Here is a 20,154-nt window from a genome sequence, read left to right on the forward strand (position 1 = left end):
TGAGTTCTATCATACTGGCAAGAATCTTTTGAGATAAGAGCCGTGGCTTGGATAGCTTATGATAAAGGGAACAGTGCGTTGCATGCCTTAAAAATCACAGAGACGACTGATGTATTCCAGAAATTTCCTTAGAGTTTCAGCAGTTCAGGACATGCTGTGCACATATGAAGGCAAAAGATCTTTATCACCGACTCCTATTCTGACAGGCATAGTAGGGTCTACTTTTTTCTCCTTAGAGCCCAGGAAATGGTAGTTGCATAGCAAGACTGCAAAGCTAAAATTCTCTGCTGAATTAGTGATGCTGATTTGTTAGAGGTGGGATGCAGTGCCCAATATTTACTCTATGGTACAATTAAGGCGATGTTGCCAATTTATTTTAACATCTGCTTTATTTATAATAAAGCATATGTAACTTACTATTTGGAAAGTGAAATACCGTGTTTCTGATGTATAACACATTTTAAGCACTTGAAGCCTGTTGATAGCTCCATAATGAGGTTCGAAAGCATTTATCTGTAGGTATTGTGAAGTCTAGGTGTAGTTATGAGGGTGCTGGCATTTACCTTAGAAAACACATTTCTGGACTGTTCTAGACCTGGCCGAATGCTGAGTCATTTCTGCCGTCTCCCTCACTAGTTGTGGGGGAGCTCAGTAGGGCACCCAGGTGACCTGCTTTCTAATGGACAGAGCTGGATATGCACTGCGGGAAAACGTCTTCAGTGTTGCATTAGTGGAAATGAGCCACAAGGCCAGTACACGGCCTTCAGGAAAGATCTAATGTACTTATGCAAATCCAAACATCCCAAGCATGTTCTGAGTTAGGATAGCTACAGATTTCAGGCCTGAGCTGTAACAAAGGATACTGGGGGAAGGAGTTGGGGTACTGAGCATCTCAGAAGAATGTTTTTATTTTTTAAAATTTTATTTTGTTCTTAATTGGAAGATAATTGCTTTACAATACTGCGTTGGCTTCTGCCTTGCATCAGCATGAATCAGCCATAGGCATAGATATGTCCCCTCCCTCTCAAACTTCCTTCCCACCTCCCTCTCCATCCCACCCCTCTAGGTTATCACAGAGCCCCAGCTTTGGGTTCCCTGTATCCTACAGCAAATTCCCACTGGCTGTCTATTTTACATATGGTAGTGTGTATGTTCAGTACTACTTTTGAACCAGAAGGCAATTTCCATAGTACTTCGGGGTGGAGAAGGGGGTCTCCTTCTAAGAAGACATAAGCTTTTCTGTTTCAAGAATTAATAAACAAACTGCAGTTCCTATAATTTTCCCAGAAATGTACATATTTTAATCAAGAGAAGTAAACACCCTAATATGCATGCATGTGAGTGAGTTGGGGGAGATTTTACGTTTTCTGTATAAATACAGCTTGAGAATTCTGAGGGGCTGGGTCTTTGTGTGTTAGAGATGTGTTCTAATGCACATCCAGCATGCAGGGGAATCAGCTTCTGGTATAACTGTGAAAGCAAAGCTCAGGAAATTGCCATGTCTGCCTGATGTACTGGGTCTTAGGAGAGGTCTGCGGACTCTTGTGTACTGCTCACATATCCTGCTGAATTTCAGAGCTGGGATTTAGGTTGAGTCCTCCCTTCCGACCTCCAAATTGTCTTCCCTTTTCCTTCTCTAGTGTTTTTATGGTATACACTGAAGTTCAGTAAATCCAGCATTCTTAGCATTGAAAAGGAGAGGAAGTTGGAGATAGAAGATGATAGGATCAAGAAGGTGAGGTGATAGGATAGTTTAGGAGGGAGGAGAGGTCTAAAAATAAGAGCAGGAAGAGAGAGAATGCAGAGAAAGGGGACAGGCAGGAAGGTGGCATCTAGGCAAGGTGGCAGGATTTAAGAGATGGAACTGGGATGGGAGTGTCAGAGTGAAAAGGGACCTGAGAAGAGGTTGCAGGTATAGATCAAGCAGACACGTGGCACCACGGAGGTGGGGTGTGACCCAGCAGGTTTATGACCACAACTGACAGTCAGGCTCCAAAATCAGACTGCGGCTGTGGCAATGACAAGAGCAAGATAGAAGGTGGGAAAGTCTAGGCTGAGATGTGACTTTTTCTGAAGAGTCTGTTCAGGATGAGTTTTTATTCTTGTTCGTTCACAGTGCCTAATTGGCTACATCAAATCTCCCTCTCTCATCTTATATGGACATATTGGGCAGGTCTACTTGCTTCCCCAACTACTTTTAGTTATAAAAGTCCAGTCCTACCTGTTTAGAACTTGCCTTTTCCGTTAGTAGACAGTGGGGCTTAGGAACATGAACTCCTGAGGCAGAACTAGAAAATTTTTCTTTGGCAGTAGCTGTGTGTAGACTAAACTCTCTGCCCTCAATTTCCTGTCCTTTACATAAGGACGCTTGGATCTACCCCATAGTCACTGAGGATGAAAGTAAGACATGTCAGGCACTGAGAACAGAGCCTGGAATGTAACTGCTCTGTGTCTCATTTCCTCACTGGGTGGGGGACCTCAAGTTGGGAGGTTCAGTTCAGTTCAGTCACTCAGTCGTGTCTCACTCTTTGCGACCCCATGAACTGCAGCACGCCAGGCCTCCCTGTCCATCACCAACTCCCGGAGTTCACCCAAACCCTTGTGCATTGAGTCGGTGATGCCATCCAACCATCTCATCCTCTGTCGTCCCCTTCTCCTCCTGCCTTCAATCTCTCACAACATCAGGGTCTTTTCAAATGAGTCAGCTCTTTGCATCAGATGACCAAAGTATTGGAGTTTCAGCTTCAACATCAGTCCTTCCAATGAATACCCAGGACTGATAACATTATCATTTCATTTGTCCCCCATTTTGGCATCTAGAGGTTGGGAGGTGAGTATTGCCTGCTTAGGAATATGTTTTGCACATCTCGCTTCGAGTTGTAATATCCTGTGTGTGTGGCGGAGGGTGTAGGGTGGATGAGGAGAGGGAAAATTGGGAGACAGAGCTGATCTTGTGTAACTGGTTCTGGTCCTGCTTTTCTGGGTAACTTGCTGGTCATGGAGGACCTCTGGGAAGCTGCTCTCTGGCTGTGGGGCAGATGTCTGAATTCTTTTGAAGGTCTTATCGTCCTCCCAACTGCATGCTGCTCTCACATGGGAGACCTCTTCCATCTCCCAGACTGGGCCCCCAATGCCCTGCATCCTTATGCTACTTATGGTTAATGATCTTCCTTCTTAGGCACCTTTCCTGCCTCTTTCCCACCAACTAAAAGTCTTAGTGTTTGGAATCTTACAAATACAGTCTTCAGAAAATCTGTCTCCACAAAAGTCTGAGACTTCTGTGTCAGACTATGAAGACCACTTTAATAAGAAACCCTCAGATCCGCTCTTCTACAAAGCCCACTCTTGCATGGTGAAGATGTTGGCCTAGGGGCGTTTTAAAAAGGATGCCATCTGAGAGGACTGTCTCTGAGGGGTAAGTCGTAGAGCAAGATGTCATCATAAGCACCTGGCCAGAGGGATGTAACTTGTATTAATGGATAAGCAGGTGTGTGAATCCATGTGATGAGAAGGTTGCCAAAGAATTCCCAGTGTGCTCCAAGAGAGGATGTCAGATCTAGAAACCACCTAAGCCCAGAAGCCGCTTCCAGGTCACAATGATAGCAGGCAAGAACCGTCCTGCGCCCGACTTGGCCCTCTCCTGCCCCTGTACTGACCTCAGAGCGTCAGGAGCCACCAGTGACTCTCAGTTGTGATGAAGAAGCCCAGCTGCTGGAGTGGAAGACATGACCTTTTCCTTCCCTTGGCCGTTGTTGGCTTCTGGCTCCAAGTGAAGGGAGTCAGGCAGGTTTGGGAAGAAAGGTATTTTTAAATGAAGTTGACTGTTTCGGCTCTTACATGAGACTGGAAAGTGTATTGAGTTGGCCAAAAAGTTTGTTCGGTTAAAGAATATGTTCAATAAAGTTCTTCGTGAAAATGAAAAAAAAAAATAGTCTCATTTTTACCTAAAATCAAATGAACTTTTTGGCCAGCCCAGTAAATACTGACCTGAGAATGTCCTTGGCATTAGATGTGACTTCTTATTACTCAAGAGTAACCCAGACAGTTTGGGGTTTTACTTGAGATTTCACTTGGTGTCAGGGAGAAAGGAATAGCTGTGGGAAAGGATAGAGTTGCTATGTGATAACACCCTTCCCTGTTCACTTGTTCATTGTTATCATTACATGCCCCTAGTTCTTAATGATTAAGGTGTCACTGATATTTTTATTGCTTTTTTCAGGTTATTTGCAATGAATCTTAAACATAAATTTATGAGTTGGAGAATTCGGTGACCTATAATTTAGAAGATGTAATTACACTAATTTATAATCACTTAATTACATTAGTTTATTTGATTATAGGACAGTAAGAAGAAGAAAACGTCTTTAGGCATGTGATGTTTTTCTGAGTAGTTGACCTCATTCTTATGGGCTCTCCTTAAGCAGCTCTGTACCATTTTTGCCCCTTTCTATGCTAGCCCGTGTATTTTAGAAAACTGTGTGCCCAGGTACTCTTGCCAGCAGGGTTCTGTTTTGTTTCTGCCAGTGAGAAGCGTTCTCAGGAGTTCTGGTGGACGGAATGAAGATTCCTCATGTTGGCAGTGGCAGCTGGTATGTACTTTGGCAGATGTTTGTGCAGTGTTTCTTCAAACTCACAGACACAGAAAACAAATTTGCATTTACCAAAGAGGAAAGAGGATGGGGGAGGGACAAATTAGAAGTTTGAAATCAGCAGACACAAACTACTGTATAAAAATAGATGAACAGCTAAACAACAAGGTCCTACTGTATAGCACAAGGAACTATATCCAGTATCCTGTAATAAACTATCATGGAGAGGAATATGAAAAAGAACAAATGTGTATATAACTGAATCACTTTGCTATATGCCAGGAAATAACACAACATTGTAAATCAACTATATTTTAACAAAAAATAGAATTTCTCACAGTAAGCTGCCTTTCTTATGTGGGATCCAGGTTTTGGCAAGCTTACTTAATTTTGGGAATCCTCTTTAAAAATGCAAATGTATTTTTTAAAAACTACTTGTAAAATGGGTTGCTTGTTTAGAATAGGCAAACGAAAAATCACAACAAATATGGCTAGGTATAAAATTCTTGATTCATGCTACCATGCTGCAGAAATTTGTGTAAATAGTCTTCCAAGGTTGAATATATCTGCATATGACAGAGGCCAGCTTGATTTTTTTTTATTCTTTTAGAACTTGACCTTGTTTCCTTGGCTATACCAATGATTTATTATCTTTAAGGTACACTAACTTGAGACTGTTTCTGTTAGTTTTTTTGGGGGGGACATGATGTACTCTTTTATTATACTTTCATGTTTTTCATTCAGGAATTCTTTTAAAAATTTTTTATTTTATATTGGAGCATAGTTGATTAACAGTGTGGTTAGTTTCAGGTGTATAGCATAGTGATTCAGTTATACATACATGTTTCTTTCCTTTTTCAAATTCTTTTCCCATTTAGATTATTGCAAAATATTGAGCAGCATTCTCTTGACAGTAGTTCCTTGTTTGTTATTCATTTTAAATATAGCAGTGTGTACATAACAATTCCAAACTCCCAATCTGACTCCCACTGGCCCCTCTGGTTACTTCTTAAGTTTGTGAGTCTTTCTATTTCGTAAATAAGTTCATTTGTATCATTTTTTTAGATTCTACATATAAGTGATACCAATGATATTTGTTTTTCCATGTCTGACTCACTTCACTTATTATGATAATTCATGTTGCTGCAAATGACATTATTTCATTCTTGTCTATGGCTGAGTAGCCACATTGTATATATGCGCCACATCTTCTTTATCCACTCCTCTGTCAATGAACATTCTTTCTTAAGTTATGGCTCTAAATGTCTGCCCTGCCTAGTATTCTGCCCCCCTACTCCTTTGGGTAGAAAGTTACTCCTATGTCATCCCTTAGTCGGAGAAGGCAATGGCAACCCACTCCAGTAATCTTGCCTGGAAACTCCCATGGACAGAGGAGCCTGGTAGGCTGCAGGCCATGGGGTCGCACAGAGTCGGACATGACTGAAGCGACTTAGCAGCAGCAGCATCCCTTAGTAACTGTCATTTTACTTCTAATTTTAAAAACACATTTAATTGCATTTCATTTTACTTAGTTTCTCATTTCTACTCTTTGTATCTCTTTCTGTATTTTCAGTTGTGTCCATTCTCCTTAAGATTCTCTTAATCTTGCTTTGACTTTCCAAGCCTTGCTAAGTCAGAGCTGCAGAGGCTGGCTTCTTAGAGTCAAAATCTTTAATAGCCACCCATCGCCCATTTGGCTTCCCAAGGTGGTGCAGTGGTAAGGAATCCACCTGCCGATGCAGGAGACCCAAGAGACGCGGGTTTGATCCCTGGGTCAGGAAGATCCCCTGGAGAAGAAAATAGAAACTGCTCCAGTATTCTTGCCTGGGGAATCTCGTGGACGGAGGAGCCTGGTGGGCTATAGTCCATGCAGTCACAAAGAGTCAGACACAACTGAGTGTGTGTGTGTGCGTGTGTGGACACACACACGCACACACACACACACACACACATACACACACACATTGCCCATTATGATTTTTTACATAGGTAGAAGTTGACAACCACTATTTCAGTGATGAACAAATGATGGTAGTTTTAAAGTGCTCCCTTTCTCTGTCTAATAAGGTTTATAAAAATTTCCCCTAACACATTTCCTCATGTGATTTCTATGCCATTGTCTTGTTTTTATATTGCTGTCTATTCTGTATAACTAAAATCCATGGGATTATTTTCTTATTTTCCAAGTCTACAAAAATCCACAGGGATTTCAGTTTACTCTGGGTATCAGTCCATATAACATGCAAATGTTTTATCCTACCCAGTGTCTACAATTCAAAAAGTTTTCCTGTCTTCTTGGTTTGTCTCGATCCCTCGTGAGTAATGACTTCAAATATAAATAAATATTGGCAGCTGTTGGAGGTATATAACATATCTGGGTCTCTCGAGTCCTCCTTAAAGAACTTGTAAGATTTACTCAGTGCATATAGCAGGTCTTAATTCTCCTGAGCTAGACCTCAGGTGGCCACCTTACTGGAGCTGTGAAAAGGGAGAGCCTTTCTTGAGAGTGGAAAGGGTGTTAGTAATAGTCTTTCATCTCCTTCTGCCTACCATTCTATATATGACAGTAAGGACGGGGGTTTCAAAAGTCAACAAGGTGGCGTTTTTGTGTTTCAGATGCTTTGATTTTTGTCATGCTCAGTTTCCTGGGAGCTGATCTCTTTCATGCTGTCTGGAGGTTGACATCAAAATGCCAACTAATTAAAAGTAGAAAATTTGGTGTCATTTGAACATGAGTACTTCTTCAGAGATGAGAGAGGTAGATGTCCTAGATTAAAAGTAATTTACTTTTAACTTTTTGGCCAAATTGAGTATCATATCATATGAGTTACTAGTAAATAAAGCTCACAGATGTTTATATAAGGATATATATTAATTTTATTTTTGGACCTGTCACTCAAAGCAGTCTTTATTCTCAGGGTGTTTTTCCCATGGACAAATATTGATCTAAATGTTAACTCACAAAACATCTAGAAGTCTTTGGAAAGGTGTGTGTAGGTTAAAATTTTAGATACCAAAAGTCAATGATATATAAGCTATAGCATAATAAAAAGCCTTTAATTTAGTCTTCCTCCAAATGGTTGTCAGCTTTTTTTTTTTCACCTGTCAAGGCTGTTTTAACTCTTAGTAAATAAGGCCAGTAGCAGCAGAGTTTATCTTATTGAGCCCAAGAGTTTGCATGTTGCCCTGTACCCTTCCCCATTAGCAAACGCTGCACATGGAGCAGTTTCTCCTAAAGCAGCTTTTTAAGTGACATTGCATTGAAGATAAATTCTGCTGCCCACTGCCAGCTACTCTTGAGAATGGCAATACAATCCTGACTTATGTATCATGTTTAAGTTAAAACACAGAATTTTATATGGAAAGATTCAAGGCAACCTTGCCTTGGGCTGAGAAAAGCAATATATTGGGTGATAGATGGTTCTTTTTGCTAGCGGCAATGAGGGTTAGCATTCAAAGAAAGTTATATTTGGAATTTTTCTCTATGCACAAAGCATAAAAAGTGGGCAAGAGAAGACCGCTTACATTTAGAATCCAACTATGTCCCAGGCACTAAATTAGGAGTTTTTCATCAATTGTCCTTGTGGGTATTACTGTCACATTTTGGTCATGTCAAAACTGAGACCCAGAGGAGTTCAGTTGCCAGAGGTCACTCAGGTTGTAAGTGGCAGAACTGGAGTTTGAATCCAGAAAGTACTGGGGACAGGACACCACACAATACTGCCCTGGCCATTAGGACAAATTTGAAAATGGACCAAAGTCTACTGAACTTTTTACAGCCTTCTACTTATGAGTCATCTTGGTTTATTTATTTGGCAAGAATCATATTAGAATCTACATAATCAGAACATGTGCATTTGTAGGTAGTAAAGTTTGGCAGAGTTCTTATACTGTGGATAGTGGAAAGACCCTGGTTTTAATATTCAGAAACACACCCAGGTGAAATGTGACTTTGGGTGTTACTTTCCAAACCTTTTCCCTCCCCTGTAAAATGATGATAAGAATAGCAATCTTTTAAGATAGCAGGAAGAATTAGAAATAATATATATAAATACCTACTACAGTGCCTGGCATGCAGTAGGAGTTAAAAGTTGGGAACTGGTATTGTTATTGACATGCATGAGAATACCTTTGTTGAACAATAGGCTTCTATGATCATTATAGACAATGATTGTTGAGCTTTTAAAGCTCTGTATCTACTCCTGTGATCACACTGGGAAGTATTCTCATATCAGCGCATCAACTAGCCTATGGTAACGGCAATTTACTTGTAAGTTGTATCCGTCAAAATTTCCATATAGCAATCTAGGTGGTTATATATTCTTTAAGAACACAGATAATTTCATAATATTGGTGAATTCTCAGTTTCATGAAATTGACTTCATTAAAATTTTTTGAACATTTCAAACACACACAAAAATAACTTTAGTATAAAGAACAACACATGCCCAACAGCCAGCTGTGACAGGTGATCAGATCTGATCGTCAGGATTTTGCCACATTTATTTTATCTACTTTTTTGTGTTGGTTTTCTTTTAATCTTTGAAGTATACTAAAGAAAATCTCACATCATGCTATTTATACCTATGTCTTTAAAAATAAATCTAAACACATTTTCTTTTCTTTCTTTTTTTTTTTTCTGCCTGTGCCATGTGGCTCAGATCTCAGTTTCCTGACTAGGGATTGTACCCCAGCCATGGCAGTGCTAGTGCAGAATCCTAACTGCTGGGCCACCAAGGAACTCCCAGGAGATCTCCTTACATGTCATTATTATATAGTATGTGGTATGCCTAACAAAACTGGCAGTAACTTGGTATTATCTAATATCTAGTCCATAATCAAATGATTCTAGTGGTCCTGAAGACTGCAGAAATATTATCTCAATATAAATTCTACCAGTCGCATTTAGTTAAATCCCTTAAGCCTTTTTGTTTTTTTACTCTAGAGCAGACTCTTCTCATCTTCAATCCCCTTCTTCCTCTATCATTGATTTGTACAGAAACTGGGTCACTTGTCTTGTAGAAGGTTCCACAGCCTGGATTTGTCTGTTTGCTTCCCTGTTTCGTTTAACTTGTTCTGCCACTTCTGGAAGTGAAAGTTAGCTCCAGACCCAAGGCTTGATTATATTTAGGTTCAAATTTTTGGCCAGGAATATTCAAAGGGGTTTCTGGGTATTTTACAAAGAGGCTACAACTTCTGGGTGTCCTACCTTGAGTGATACTGAGATGGAGTCATTTCAAGTGCTGACAGCCTCCATTGATGCTGACTGTCCGATGTCATTTCATTTGGGGTTACAAAGTGGTGCATTTCAAACCACCATTCCTTTTCTTTTAAATTGCTTTATTGAGGTATAATTGACATGCATACATTGCACACATTTAAAGTACACAGTTTGGAAAGTTTTAATGTAGGTACATCTTTGAAACCATTACCACAACCAAGAAAATGAATATACTCATCATCCTTGAGTTTCCTAGTGCCTCACTGTAATCCTTCCCACACCTCTCTGTCCTGCCCCTGTTCCCAGACAGCTACCGATCTACTTTTTGTTAGAACAGATTAATTTATATCAATACCTGTACTGGTTATCTATAATACTCATCCTCATGAGGTGAAAGAATAGTTGTTTATATAGGTATAATCCTTGACTGGCGTGCTGCAGTCCATGGGGTCACAAAGAGTTGGACACGACTGAGTGACTGAACTGAACTGAATCCTAGAAAAGTTGTTTGTCAATCAGTATAATTCTAAAAGTTAAATTAAAATTTTCTACTTAGTCACATATGGAAAGCACATTGAGGCTTCTGTTAACTGGGTGATGTGACCGACACAGCAAGCACCAGAGGAATCAAATGACTCCAGAGCCACCCGACACTTCTGTGGCATTAACATATCCTCCTAGGGTTATTTTTTACGGACATCTCCTCTGCTCCCAGACAGCTTTCCCAGATCTGTAGGATCTGAAAGATAACAGGACAGGGGTTTATTCATTTCCCTTTATTGCTTTAACTGCCCAGGCTCAGCTACTTGCATTAAAGTAAAATAGACAAGATAATTACTGGCATCTTCACAAAACATTTTTCCTCTTTATTGAAACTATAAACAGAGTTTCTGGTTGTTGGATTTGAATTCACTTTTACCTGATTACCTTATGAAGAGCAGAGCATAATGTATCCGTGTTTGGCAAGCCCATGAACTGTGGAGTAAAGACCCCTGATTGAAGAGGATCCTTGACTTTCAGGGACTCCTCTAGCCTCAGCCCAGGGAGTACATTCTAATCATGGGTGCAGCTCATGGAGATGGGTGTGCCACCCTCATGCTACAGAACAGACACGTGGTGAGGGGCAAATAAAATGCTACAAACTACCGGGAAAGCTGATCTGACAGTGAGGTAGGAAACCAGTAATTTCTAAATAAATACAACTTCAACGAGAATACAATGCCAACTTAATTTTAAAACTTTCCCCAAGTCCTCTTATGAACCGAAGTGACTAATAAAGAGAAGAAATGAAAAACCTATGGTTCTATCAACAAATCGATAGGGAATCCTCCCAAACCCTAGAGCATGTGTGTGACCGAACTGCTGACAGCAGTGGGACACGGTGAATAGCTTTGTTATGAAGATCAAGCCATGAAAAGGCAGAGGGGGCAATGCGGCCCCGAATTTTTCGTAGTCATGTGTTGCCTCTTTAGCTCTGACAGTGTTTTTGGTCCTGAAGTCTATTTTGTCTGATACTAATATCACCTACTTATCACCGATTCGGTGGACATGAATTTGAGTGGGCTCCGGGAGCACGTGATGGACAGGGAGGCCTGGCGTGCTGCAGTCCACGGGGTCACGAAGAGTCGGATACGACTGAGCGACTGAACTGAACTGAATATCATGTAACAAGTTTCTTTTGTTTGGTGTTTATCGAGTGCATCTTCATCTTGAGACAAGAATATACAATGGGGAAAAGAGTCTCTTAAATAAGTGGTGTGGAAAAACTGGACAGCAATATGTGAAAGAATGAAATTAGAGCATTTCCTAACACCATATACAAAAATAAGCTCAAAATGGATTAAAGACCTAAATGTAAGATCAGATACTATAATAAAACTCCTAGAGGAAAACAGATTTTATTATTTATTTTAAATCTGTAATTTAAAACAAATTTTATTTATAAAATAGTGTAATTTTTTTATTTTAAATTAGTTTATTTATCTATTTTTTAACTTTACAATATTGTATTTGTTTTGCCATACATTGACATGAATCCACCATGGGTGTACATGTGTTCCCCTTCCAGAACCCCCCTCTTACCTCTCTCCCCATCCCATCCCTCCGGGTCATCCACTGCTGGGCATACACACTGAGGAAACCAGAATTGAAAGAGACACGTGTGATTTTTTTTTTTTTTTGGATCCTTCTCCTAAAGCAAAGCAAATAAAAGCAAAAATAAACAAATGGAAACTAATTACACTTAAAAGCTTTTGCACAACAAAGGAAACCTTAAAATGTAAAGAAAACCTTCTGAATGTGAAGAAATACTATAAATTATAGGACCAAAAAGAGATTAATAACCAATAGATATAAACAGCTCATATAACTCAGCATCAAGAAAACAAACAACCTGATTTAAAAATGGGCAGAAGAACAGAATAGACATTTTGTCAAAGAGCAGATGCAGGTGGCCAACAGGCATATGAAAAGATGTTCAACATCGCTAATCATCAGGGAAATGCAAATCAAAACCACAGTGCGATATCACCTCACACCTGTAAATGAGATATCATTAAAAAGAACACAAAGAACAAATGTTGGCAAGAATGTGGGGAAAAGAGAACCCTTGTAGTGTTGGTGGAACTGTAAATTGGTGCAGTCACTGTGGAAAACAGTATTGAGGTTTCTCAAAGAACTGAAAATTGAGTTACCAGCTATGGTAAATCTCAAAATATAAAATCACATTTAGTATGTTAAATATATGGGTCATAGAATATGACCCAGCAATTCTACTCTTGAATATCTATCAGAGAGAAAAACACTAATTTGAAAAGATAAATGCACCCCAGTGTCCATGGCAGCATTCCTCCCTAAACTTTAAGTGTTCTATCTGGGCTCATATTCCTTCGTGAAGTGTATCCTTTACGTTCTTCAGTAAGGATCTGTTGGTGGTAAATTGTTCTTATTTATCTAAAAATGTCTATTTTGGCTCTTATTTTTGAAGATTAATTTCATTGCTTATGCAACTCTAGATTGGTACTGATCTTAGCACATTAAAGTTAAATTTTACAGCTCTACGTCTTATTTCGGAGAAGTCGGCCATCAGTCAAATGGCCATTATTTGGAAGATAGTCTTTTTTTTCCCACTGTTACTATTTTTAAGATATTTTCTTTTTCTGTAATGCTCTTCAGTTTCACTGTTGTGCATCTAGGTATAGATTTATTTTTAATTCATTCTTTTAACATTTATTATTAACATGAGGATTTATTTTTGTCACGAGACCTAGAAAGTTCTTAGCCAACATCTTTGTATATTCTTTTCCATTCTGTTTACTCTTTCTGAAACTCCAGTTAAATGACTTTTAGAACTTACTAGTCTATTCATCTTGTCTCTGAATTACTTTTGTATTTTTTGTATCTTCTCTTTCAGCTGCTTTCTCTGTAATATTTTCGGATTTGTTTTCTACTTTACTGTTTTTCCCCAATTCTTATTTACTGTTTAATCCATCTTGTGTTTTAAACTTTAATTGTCTTTTTTATTTCTAAAGTTCTTCAAGGGTCTGCTTGGGTATTCTTTATGGTCCTTTATTCCTTTTTCATATCTCTATGATTTTTATTTTTAACAAAGTAAATATTTAACATATTAAATGTGATTTTATATTTTGAGATTTTTCTGATTTTTGCTGGACTTTGTTTCTTTTCCTGATTCTTCATTTCTTTATATTGGGACTTGTCTGTGAGCTGCTTATTTTTCTCAGATGTTTCGTAGACTAATGATTTTGAGGCGTGGGGTGAGGTTCCATGCTCCAGAGAGGATGTACATTCGCTCCTTCCAGTCAGTTGTAGCCACTACCTATCCATGACCACTTTCAGCTGACCTCTCTGAGATATTTTGGACTACATGAATAGAGTGAATGCAAGCTGCAAACCATTGAGAAGAATAAACCTCAAAGGAAACTTATTTTTCCTTAACTCAATAGAATGACAGACTTCCCCTTGGGTACCTTGTGGTGGAGAGGATAATACCCCTGAACTGTCTATGTTTTCATCCCTGGGAACTATGTTGTTGTGTCTGACTCTGTGACCCCACGGACTGCAGCATGCCAGGCTTCCCTGTCCTTCACTATCTCCTGGAGCTTGCTCAAACTCATGTCCATTGAGTCAGTGATGTCATGCAACTGTCTCATCCTCTGTCGCCCTCTTCTTCTCCTGCCCTCAATCTTTCCCAGGATCAGGGTCTTTTGCAATGAGTTGCCTCTTTGTTTCAGGTGGCCAAATATAGGAGATACAGCCTCAGTCCTTCCAATGAATAGTCAGGGTTGATTTCCTTTAGGATTGACTAGTTTGATCTCCTTACAGTCCAAGGGACTTTAAATGTCCATGTCTTCATCCCCGGGAGCTATGAATGTCTCCTTACATGGCAGAAGGAGCTTTGCAGATGTGGTCTTGTTAAAGGTACCCAGATGGGAGATTATTCTGGATCATTATGGTGATATGATGTAAATACCAGAATCTTTATGAGAGGAACCCAGGTGGAGTTGGAGCCAGAAGGTTGGAGATGTAGAGATGGAAGCAGGTAGAAGTGTAGGAGCCAAGAAATACAGTCAGTCTCTAGAAGTTGGGAATGGCGAGGAAAGAATTTCTCTCTTGAAAAATTCATTTGGAATTCAGCCGTGGCAATACTTTGATTTTAGATTTATGACCTCCAGACTTATGAAATAATAATTTTGTATTATAAGCAGCTACGTTTATGGTAACTTGTCGGGGCAGCAGTTGGAAACTAGTGTGTGTGCTGAATGTGCTCAGTTGTGTCTGACTCTTTGCGTCCCCATGGACTGTTGCCTGCCAGGCTCCTCTGTCCGTGGCATTTTCCAGGCAAGAATCCTGGAGTGGGTTGCCATTTCCTTCTCCAGGGGATCTTCCCCATCCAGCGATCTAACCCCATCTCGTCTCTCGCATCTCCCGCATTGACAGGCAGATTCTTTACCACTAGTGCCACCTGGGGAGCCCTAGGAAACTAGTACCACATCTCTTAAAATTTTTTTTTTGTGACCTTACAATGAGGGATGAGTGAGCTTTGAGATTCCCCATTTTCTAGGGAAATGAGGTAGCCTTCTGTGAAATCACCTGCTTTGAGTGAGCCCCAGTCCCTCGTGAAGCCCTGTGCAGCCATCAGAAGCGCTAGTTCACAGCTGGTTGGAGACTTGGTGGTGGAGAGTTGCTTTGATGTTCACTCATTAGGGTAAAGAATCCACCTGTAATGCAGGAGACCCAGGTTTGATCCCTGGGTGGGAAAGATGCCCTGGAGAAGGGAATGGCAACCCACTCTAATATTCTTGCCTGGAGAATTCCATGGACAGAGGAGCCTGGTGGGCTACAGTCCATGGGGTCGCAAAGAGTTGGACATGACTGAGCAACTAACACACACACACACTACTGAGTTACACTTTATTTGGGGGCACCTCAAGATTCTTCTCCATTTCTTCCAGTTTAGCAACACTTTTTAAAAAGCATGTTTTAAATATTTATCCAACGTTTTAGCTATTTCAATCAGGCAGGTTTTCCAGGGTGTGCAGTCTGTCGTAATGCAGGAAATGGAAATCCAGGGAGCCTTTAACAGTGACTTGGAAAGAGTACTCCTTCCCCTCCCCACCCTTGAAGTTGGGTACAGGACCCATCTCCTGAGGTCTTCTCCACTGGCCCAGTGGAGCAGGCAGGTTCTAAACATCAGAATTTCTCAGGCAGCCTCTTCTCTAGAAAGAGTGAAACCCTAGATAGGAGTGACATCGTGGGCTCATTAGAGACAGGTTTTCCAAATAATTCATTATCTGCTATTCATAAAGTATTGTCTGGGAGGGAAGAATTTGGCAGCCATGTTGCACTTGAGTGAATGATTATTGAAATGGACCCTGTGTATACACCTGTACCATGATTATCTGGTGGATAGGTCTTAAAGCATTTAGCAGTTTTCTTTTTGTCTTCTAAATGCTGGGAAGTCTGGAGTAGAGACCTGTGTTGCGCCTGCCACTGTAGTACCTCTCTCAGATTTTCTGTTCTTTTTTGGTGTGTGGGTTCTTAGCTAATTTATTTATGACTTCTTGGTATCTAAATCTGTCAGAAAAAAACCTGGACGTCATTGAGAGAAATGTTGAGGGGCAGCAGATAAATTAGCAAACTGGTTGTTTTCCTGTTGCTAGCTTAGGTTATCCCATTAATAAGGGTAACTTGGTTTCTTTAAGCATACTTTAAAGCCAAACACAGTGCTGCTAAGAGTTGCATTTTAAACACTTTCTTTTTGCCCTTAATAGTATTGGTTTGGTAATGGCTTTAATAAGGAAGTCACTGTGGTTGAGTCACAGAGAATACATTTTTTTCAAAGTGCATTTTCTGTAAGAATGTCAGGACAAGCCACTAAAATGCTTGAGAAATAGAAAGAGGCTAAAATCTATTAATACTTGAATGGAGTCAGAATGTTCCCATTTTTAATACAAGTGGCAAAAGTCAAATAAATAATGTGTGGAGTTACTAGGTTTGCAGAAAGAGGTGAGTGACATAAACTGGGAACATGGAGACAATGTAAATAAATACACTTATGTTACTTTGGTGAACTCTAAAGGAATTTGCAGATCAAGGTAATTAGAAGATATACTGCAGTTAAAATGTGTATATGTCAATGAAAATCGGGGGACACCAAATTGGAGTTATAATTTATGCTTCATGATCATCAGAAAAGTGTCTCCATTCTCAATTTATTATATATTGGTGAAGAATTTTGAAAAAAAAATTGTTGCTGTAGCAACTATAGCTCTTTAAAAACAATGTTTGGTATAATTGCTGGCTTTTAATCTTGTTATACAATGAATATAAAAGATGATTTAGATAAAATATTTGTTTCTAAAGACATTTTACAATATAGGTTCACTGAGAGAGGACCCTTATTAACTGGGAGAAATTAGTTTTCTATATTTTTTTCTTACACCAGTCACTATTTTCTATGGATCTACCTTGTCTTTTTAGATGGTTTTCTTATTTATCAACTAAGTAGCCCTATTATTTCTAGTATTTTATAATGCTGAACACAGAATACTGAAGTAAGTTTTACTGCCTGTTTGGAAAAATGTTTTGTTAAGTGCTTTATGATTCAAGATTATCTAAACTGAAGGCACTAGTCGGGAAAATTACTTTAGATAATTCAGCATAATTTTATTTTATTTTTTTACTATTGTTCCTTTCTTAATACAATTGGAATTTTATTTATCCTTGAACTGCTTTTGCACCCTGTGCAAATGTCTTTGCCTTGAGCTGGTACGGCGAATTCAGGCACATAAGTTGAATTACAGTTAAATTTTTCCTTCCACCATGCATCGCTATGTACTTCTAGTTGGAAATTCCAGATAGAACTTTCTGAGCATAGTGCTGATTTCCATCCTCATCATCTCATTGAGTGTGAATAATTGTGTTACAATAGGAGTACCTTAACCAAACTTTGCTTACCTGGTCCTCTGGCCTTCCCAGAGTCTTCATCATTTAGTCAGACATGGTTTGGTGACTTCGGATAATAAACCCCAGTGGCCAATGCAGTGCATACCAGTATATGTGCTTCTGCTCTCACTCGTGTGTTCGTAGTTACTGAGTCTGTTTATTCTAAGTAAAATTTATGAATTCTAAGAAAAAGTTTAAAACTTCTGAATTCTAAGATAAAGTCTTTTCAAGAAAAATCAAATCATAGATACATTCACAGGTAAACAAGATAAACACAGATAATTGGGAATAATTATAAAGCTTTTGAGGAATGGGAGTAGCCTCCTTAGAATGGGTGATCAGGGAATGCCTCTTGGAATGCAGTGACTTCTCATCTGAGACTTGAATGGCAAGGAAAGTTAAAGACAGTGAGAAAAAGATGATTCTCACTTGATCAGATGCCCTAATCTGCCCACCCATAAACTTCATGCCTGTCTTATCTGCCCCCCATAAATGTCACCCTGCCTTAAGCTATGGCAGCTGTGGCCTGTGGGCAGCTGGGTTTATGTGCAAGTGGGACTCTAAGAGAGGACTTGTGCCCAGAAGGACTGTGGGTGGGCTGGGTCTCTGCTGCCTTTGAGACTGGAGTGTAGGGGACCAGAAAGCATGAGTGATGTATCGGCAGAGCACTGAGCCTGTTTTTATATACTATGGGTCCCGGGGGGTAGAGATTCTTTCACCTTCTTCTGCTTGCAGCTTTCCTGCTTTTTAGAATACTTGAAAAAAAAATTGTCAGTGTGCCCCTGAGGAAACATATTAATGCATCTAAGGGAGATTCACAAACCAGAGAAAAAAAAGCAGGACAAGCCCCTGGCCAGTGTAGTAGAGTTATTGGAGGAGGTAATTAAAAGTTGAATTAATAACACTTAAGGAGATTTAAATACATTGGAGAAAAACTTTTGGTATCTAATGCCACAGTTTTTCCATTTGCATAATTAGAAGATGGTCACTGTAGAGGTTCCAATTAATAGTCTGGAAGATAAATTTTAAGGAACACATCAAAGCACTGTGCAAAAATATAGAATGAGACATGAGGGAAGGGATAAATGACACAGGAAAGGGATGTAGGTGTCTTAACATGGATTAGAAGTTCTAGAAGATAAAAACAGAACAAATAGAGAAGAGACAATAATTAAAACAACTGAAAATAAAACACTCTCAGACAAATAAAACAGATGTCTTACTAAGAACCAGACTGAGACCAAACTTCTCATGTTTCATAACAAAAATAAAAAAAGGGGAATAATATTTGCAAATGACAAAGTAAGGGACTGTATCAATAAACTTAAACTTGTTCTCCTGTTAAGGAAATAGAGAGCTATTATAATTGTGAAAGATTTCAGAGTGTGTCTGTCAATCAGGACAGTCTGGGCTATGCTGTAGTAACAATCTCCAGATCTTCCTGGCTTAGCACAAGAAAAGCTGATTTCATATTCCTGCTGTACATTTTACATGGGTTTGTGCGAGACTCTGCTCAAGAACTTAGGTTAATGGAAGATCTATTTTAATGCTTTCATAGTCACTATTATTGGGAGGGAAATGAGCCTAGAAGTAGCATATCACCGACATTTGCATTTTATTGTCCAAAGCAAGTCATGTGGCCACGACTCAGTTCAAGGGGAGTGGGGTGCTATTATTTCTAAGATATGTCTGGGAGGAGGAGAACTTGAATGTTTATGAAAGAGCCTTAATGGCTACCATAAAATATCACACATATGTCGGGTCTAAGGAAAAGAATTGACTTAAGACGTTAATCAAACAATAGATGTACCCATTGACCTCAGACTGAGGAAAGATGAGGATGGAAGAGGGAGCAGTGCATTCTCTTGTGTGTGTGACTCTACATGTGTGTCCAGTGTGTTCATCAGTTAGATATAAATGGAGGCGGAAAAGTAAGTGCTAGGGAATAATACTGAAACTAGAGAGATACTCTAAGGGAAATTTTAATAAGTATAAACTCTCCCTGTAAAACCTACTGTGTGAGTGAAGTAAAAGAATTTCAAAATTAGGAGAAGGGAAAGATAAAGGAGAGACGAGCTTTATTTTACTAAAGTGGGGAAGGAAGGAGAGGAAAAATGGGCATTTGTGGGACACAGTTGAGGACATGTGGCATCATGATGGAGAAAATAACTGATATCTCAAGTAATTTTGGAATTAAACATCTGATTATGTATGCAGGCAGTCAGTAGTTAGCAAAATCAAATGTGTCGGGATTTCCAGAGAAAGAGCAAAAGATTGAATCATGAATAGTTTGATCAAACCAGAAAAAAAATGAAGGAAAGGAAAAAGATGAAATTACTGTGTTGGCCAGAAAGTTTGTTAGTAAAATATTACAGACAACCCTGAATGAACTTTTTGGCCAATCCAATATGACTATAAATGAATATAAAATAGAAAGAATAAATACGTCACATGTGGCAATAATTGTGAATGAATTAAATTTCCAGTGTGATGTTTAAATGGCAGGACATATTATAAATCTATGCTATTTACAAAAAACACAAAATTACCAGAGTTTAACAATAAAGGAAAAGAATGCCAGGCATTCTCAAACCAAAAGAAATCAGCATTCATAACATTAATAATAGTAAGTATAAAATTTATGATGAAAAGCATTGAACACAATGACGTAGAATATAAAAGGCAAAAATATAGAAAGAAATTTTATGTATTTATACATGCAACTCTGGTAAAAAAGTAAGGAAAATTCTTAAAGGCCATAAATTGTGAGAAAGCAGTAACCAGAAGATGATTGTTTCAAGGGTATCTGCTCATTCTTGATAGTTGAGAAATTACATTTTAATATGTTAAGTACAGGACAGAGCAAGCAAACTTGGGATT

The 20,154-nt window shown here is 39.1% G+C and overlaps 1 long non-coding RNA gene across 1 annotated transcript in view; it reads left to right on the forward strand.

The window, feature by feature from the left end:
* The window catches only part of LOC145504872 (uncharacterized), a 607,798-nt gene that overhangs the window by 15,915 nt on the left and 571,729 nt on the right, over positions 1-20,154 (forward strand). Inside the window, exon 2 of the long non-coding RNA XR_014052561.1 lies at positions 4,525-4,589. This is a non-coding gene — a long non-coding RNA (uncharacterized LOC145504872). The remainder of the gene's footprint in view (positions 1-4,524; positions 4,590-20,154) is intronic.

This window comes from Giraffa tippelskirchi, chromosome 5 (genome assembly GCF_054371585.1).
Source record: "Giraffa tippelskirchi isolate mGirTip1 chromosome 5, T2T-mGirTip1v1.2.pri, whole genome shotgun sequence".
In the NCBI taxonomy this organism is placed as follows: Eukaryota; Metazoa; Chordata; class Mammalia; order Artiodactyla; family Giraffidae; genus Giraffa; species Giraffa tippelskirchi.